Genomic DNA, 6,000 nt, shown 5'->3' with positions numbered 1-6,000 from the left:
TGGTAACCTACTAAATACTCCTACTTTTGTGTTGATCAGTTGGGAGAGGAGGGTGTGGTGGTAGCTACTTTAAATGTTGGCCATTCTGAAAGTGTGTGCAAAATCATAGAATCTCTAAAGGTCCTTTGGATGTAACTTAATGCATTTCATTCCACACCTTCTCTGCTTAGAGACTCGCTCACTGCAAAGTATTCAGTTCAGTTCTAAAATAACTCTGCAGCTGTCCTGGTGAAGTTACTGGTAATTGTTAAAACGCTTCCAGGAACAACTTTCAAGTACAGTATTTAAGACCTCACTTGATCAGAGAATAGGAGCAGCAAATGTAACATTCACCTCTCAAAAATAAGGAGAAACTTCAGAAATCTCCACCTTTCACTATCCAGTGTTAAGCCAGGCTGTGCTGTCCTAGAAGGCCTCGTCTTATATCTCGGATGTTTATACTTAATAAACTTAAAGGTATTGACATTTCCTGGCTATTCAATTTCAGTTATAATTATAAAAGGTTTTTTAGTTCCTAGTTGTATGAGTTTTCCTATAGCTATTTTTCAAAATAGGTACCATCAAAATCCAACATCTGAAAATAAAATTGCGTGATTTTATAAATTTATAAAATTTATGATATAAGAATATATAATCAGTGGTTTTTAGCAATTATTCAACCTTTTCAAATTTTTGACTTGTGTATTAGAATGTTTCTTTGAATGTTGGCTAAACCAAAATTCCTGTTTAGGGTATTTCAAGTCCAGTTTATATTATTTTACTTTTCTTTTGATCACTTTTCTTTTAAATTATCAGCACGTTTTTAGATATATTAAATAACTAAACGTTTTTATCTTATACCAAAATATATATTAAATAAACAGTGAATTGGAGGACTGCACAATTCAAAAATCTAGAACGTTTCAGAAAAGCTTAGAACACTGAATTTCACAAAATGGCCAAATGAGCCTGAAATCTTCAGAATGGCGCAACTATTTCAGGAGCTTTATTGTACCACCAGTGGCAAAGCTCTGGAGATTATCAAATCTGAAAAATGTTGCTTTACAAATTTATCTTCTGTAGTCTCTTCCAAGTGTCCTGAGTTGAGTTGCTTATATAATCTATGTTAACAAATAAAATGCGTAAGTGACTTTTGAAGGCTCGCCAACAACATTTGTACCTTTCTGAGGTCGTCCACCATAATGTTCCTTCAAAGTCAGCAAGTTGGCTCTTTAAATTCCTGTCGAAAGTACCTGCTCAAACCTAGGCCTTTGAAAATTTAGAAGGTGTGAGGGCCAGAGAGACATTAATTTGCCCACTTGCCTCAAATGATTTAGTAAGGGAAGGGAATTTAAGAGCTTTAAAAAATATTTTATAGAGTCTTTTATTTCTTAAAGTCAGAAAGCTCAGTTTAGTGTCTAGTTTAGGATTCTCTTCTTGTTTGTGAACATGTGCAATTTTTGCACAATCCATGTCACTCCCTCTGTTTTATTAACTCCTGGACAGGTAAAACAGTTAGACTTTTTAAATGGAACATCTTCTGTGTCAGCCTAGATCAGTCATTTAGAACTTCAGAGGGAGAGTTTAACATAAGTCAGCAAAATTAATTTCTCCTGGATTTTAGGTGACCCCTAGGAATCTGAGCTGTTTCGTCTGAAAGGAAATGTGTGTCTACTGAGGTACCAGGGCCACTGCATGGAGGGTGTTAATGTTACCCTAACTGCTTAGATTCTCAATGTGGAAAAAGCTGCAGGGAAGTAGCCAAAGGAGATCATTGAAAAAAAAGTGAGCATCCCAGCTTTGGACCTCACAAATCGAGTGAGAAGGCCTCCGGGAGGAGAAACTCAAGTCTCCGGCCACACTCCTCATTTTAGAGGGGATAGAATTTATTCATAAGTAGCTATTTGAAGTGCTGATATTTGTAGAAATAGTAATTCAAACTAGCAGGGTGGATTCAAGAATGAAGTTGTAGGAATCTTACTGTTCAAAATATTTTAATGGCAACAACAACAACAGAAGAATATAGTGTAAGGGCCAGGACAGCCATTCTCGTAGTGTGTCTGACGTGAATGCACTGAGAGCCCTTGGTGTGGAGATGGGTCTGGCTGCTCTGAAGTCCTCTGATCAGAGTGGGCCCCAGGCTGCACTGAAGGGTGGCATGAGCCTCCCTTCTGTACCATCATCTCCAGATCTACATGAGCCTTCTCACATTATGATGCTGAACTAAACCCTCAAAATCCGGCACCCACCCATAGGGTTCCTCATTCTGATCTCTCCCTCTCCCCACTCCATGCCCCATGAATAAAACAGTTTCTTTCCGAGCTCTAATTAAAGCTTACCTATATAGGCTTGTTTTGTCCAGCCCTTTCTGTGTGCTAGCTGTTGTTTTCTGTGCTGTGGTGAGACTGCTTCCTCTGTCAATGGCATTTATTAGACAATAACTGAAAATATAATGCCATCACCTAATGGTGATAAGTCTAACATTTCTGGTAGAAGATATAGGTGGGCTAGCAACTCCCTGGGGGCAGGGAGTGAGGGAGAATAGGGGTTAATTCCTGTGTCCTTCAATTTATACTCACTAAATGGCTTCTCTCAGCCCTGTTTTACTGCCAGGACTTCCTAACAGAGAGAAATGACTCAGGGCGGCCCTCTAGTGGTGGGCAGGCATTTCCAACCCTCCTTATTATTTACATTTTGTCGTCAACATTGTCAACATCTCCCAAGTCAAGAATCTGGAAATAATATAATGAGATGCTAAAAACAAATTTGAAAACCTATTATAAAAACTCTAGTGTTAAATAGCCCACATTTCTAAAATGTTTTATTTCTTCAGAATACACACCAGTTCTTAAAAAGAACATAGTTTTGAAACTGTTTCTTTTGAATAGTTCTGTCATTTGGAAATTCCTATACATAGCCCTATGACAGATTGGCTTGGCTGGAAAAAAACCTGTTGACATGTCACCAGCCCTCAGCTCTCAGGAAAGAGAGCCAGTATCTCATGATTCTAGGGGGAAAGTATCCAGCACTGGGAAAATAGCACATTAGCTAGAAAACAACATTCTAAATATGTAACTTCCATGGGTAACAAACAGTCTGTGTGTGACTCTCATGACTGTATAACCCAAACCAGATTCTTATAAGTATCAAAATTATACTACTTTTTATAACACAGAGTCCAACCTCTTTTATTTTAGGACTCAAATAACACAGGACCAAATTTGGCAGAATCAGGTGTGGAACTTTATAAAAGTGAAGAAACCCAGTCCTCACCACTGGATGGTCTCATTCAGAAAGTCTAGGGAAAAGTGACAACCTTAGTAATTTTTAAAATAATTCTCTGAGTGACCATGGTGTGCAGCAAAGGCTGAGAATAATGCTAAACTGAGGCCCACTTGGTGAAATGCTATGGGGACTACCAGGAGAGACTCTCAACATTAGTTGATGAATTGATTTCTAGACAGTGGGCTACTCAGGATGTGGGCGGCCCTGCTACAGGTCATACTTTAGGGATCTGCAGAGTGGACCAAGCCTGTTGAGGACAAAGCCCAGTCTTCTTCCAATCCTCAGATCGAACAGGACACCTGGCATAGAGTTGGTGCTTACGGATATTTGTTAAAAGAAATGTTAACAGGAGCACCCAAGACCTCTCCCTAGGAATGGAAGATAATTTAAGATTCTAGGGACTTCTAAACAACTGAGATCATGTATCCTAAAGTATTTTGAAAATTGCAAAGGGCCAGCATAATTCTAGAAGGAAGGATTATTTTAAATATGTCACCTGTAGTAGCTTCTAAATTTTAATATGCTTAAAAATGAGTCCAGTTTTTCAAAGTTGTCACCTTTCCAACTTTTTTTATCTCCTTACTAGTGAAAATAGAAATGCGATGCCCCTTTTACTGCTAAATGTGTTCAAAAAGTAAAGGAAAAGGGGACTGACAAATGACCTAAGCAAGAAGTCAGAAACCACCCAGTCTCACACCCAACCAGGGTGGTCATAGCATAAAGAGATTAAATAACTGCTTTGTGATGCTTCAAGATCATCCTCCATACAAAAACCGATAAATTAAGTGTGTACTGGCATGCTAAAGGCAAAGTTGGTGTGTTGATCCCCAGATTTTTTCCAACCTCTAAGTTAAAATCTTTTCGTTTTTGTATTTTGACCTAGGATTTATATTATCTAAGGACACAAGCCTCTTTCAATAAATGGTCATCAAGATAAATATTCTGCTCTAGGACCCCTGTGTTACACTTGGAAGATGGAGTCTCATCTTCCTCATTTGGACTTAGAAGAAAGCTGAGTTTAAAATTTAACAAAGCCAGAAATCAGCCTCTCACACCCCATACTCTTCCCTGGGCTCTCTTCCCTTCCCTTGAATGCCTTGGAATTTTAAACTTCAAGGCACAGCAATGAGAAGACCTGAATTCTATTCCTGGCATTGCTAGTAAATGACTTTGTGACCTTGAGCAAATGACTCAACATCAGGGCCTCCTTTCCTCAGCTGTAAAATGAGAAGGTGGTTGGCTAGATGATTCCAGAGGCCTTTCAGGCTGTAAGATTCTGTAAGTCTGGAAACACCTGCTAGTGACTTTCATGCACTTAGTGTTCCTCTTTCATCGCTCTCAAAATATTTTAATGTGTCGCTTTATATCGCTAGTTGTATAAACTTTTTCAAATCCTTTCCAGGATTTTGTGTGTGTGTGTCTTAATGGCATCTGGTGTGTCTACATTTACTTTGCATTAAGTATTATATACACTTCTTAACATATTTGAAATATATCAAAATAGGATTAGTATGTCATCAAATATGAATGATTTTTCCAAATTCCCTGCAACACATAGAGCAATAATTTGGATCAATTTAATATTTGAAGGTTTAAATATTTAAATGATTTAAAGCTAGGCTGGATTATACAACAAGTTACATTTTTCCCAAAAGGTTTTCAGCCATTTGGACACCAACCTGAAAATGTCAGGCACTTCAAGGTGTCTGAATATCACTGCAGGGCTGAGTACACCAGCATCGATCCTTAAATCCATTAATTTCATGTACATAGCAGCAGAAACTTTTCCTTAAAGCAAAGTTTTCTTCAAACAAAGTTTTAGTGGAAAGTTTCAAAAAACCTGTGCTCAATATTTATTGCTTTACATGCTATTATCTAATTGTGTTACTTTGTTTCTTTTGAGTATGAAATATAGCATAGAAACTTTAGCTAATACGTATGAAAAATTACAACAAAGTGTTGGTAAATAATATAAGAAGTGATGGACTCGGTGTGAAATTCTTGTCAAAGTCTTTCCTTAGTTTTTTTATTTTATTTATATATAATTTAAGTTCAGCTTTACCATGGTAAGAAGCAGATAAAGCACCTGCAATAAATAATTCCTGGTACATCCATGAGAAGGGGCATTTACATAGGTACTACTGATTGATAGTATAGTCTATAACCAAACATAATTTCTTCTATAACTTAACCACATATTATCTGAAGTTCTTTACTATTGAATTTATTGGGGTGAGACTGGTTAACAAAATTATACAGGTTTCAGGTGCACAATTCTACAGCACATCATCTGTACACTGTATTGTGTGTTCACTACCCCAAGTCAAGTCTCTGTCCATCACCATCTATCCCCCCATGCCCTCCTCCACCTCCTTCCACCACCTCCCCCGGCAGTCACCACACTGTCGTCCATGTCCATTAGTTTTCTTTCTTTTTTTCTTTTTTTCTTTTTGCTCTATCCATCCACTCCCCCACCCTTCCCCCTTTTCCAATGGCTGCCAGCCTGCTCTCTACCTGTGAGTCTGTCTCTGTTTGCTTGTTAGTTCATTTTGTTCACTAGATTGCACATATGAGTGAGATCATATGGTACTTGTCTTTCTCTGCCTGGCTTATTTCACTTAGCATAATGCTCTCCAGGTCTATCCATGCTGTCGTAAAGGATAAGATTCCCTTCTTTTTTACAGCTGCGTAGTATTCCATGGTGTAAATGTCCCACAGCTTTTTTTATCCGCTCAT

The sequence above is a fragment of the Miniopterus natalensis genome, chromosome 5, assembly GCF_054644295.1.
Source record: "Miniopterus natalensis isolate mMinNat1 chromosome 5, mMinNat1.hap1, whole genome shotgun sequence".
Lineage (NCBI taxonomy): Eukaryota > Metazoa > Chordata > Mammalia > Chiroptera > Miniopteridae > Miniopterus > Miniopterus natalensis.
This window is presented reverse-complemented; position numbering follows the sequence as displayed.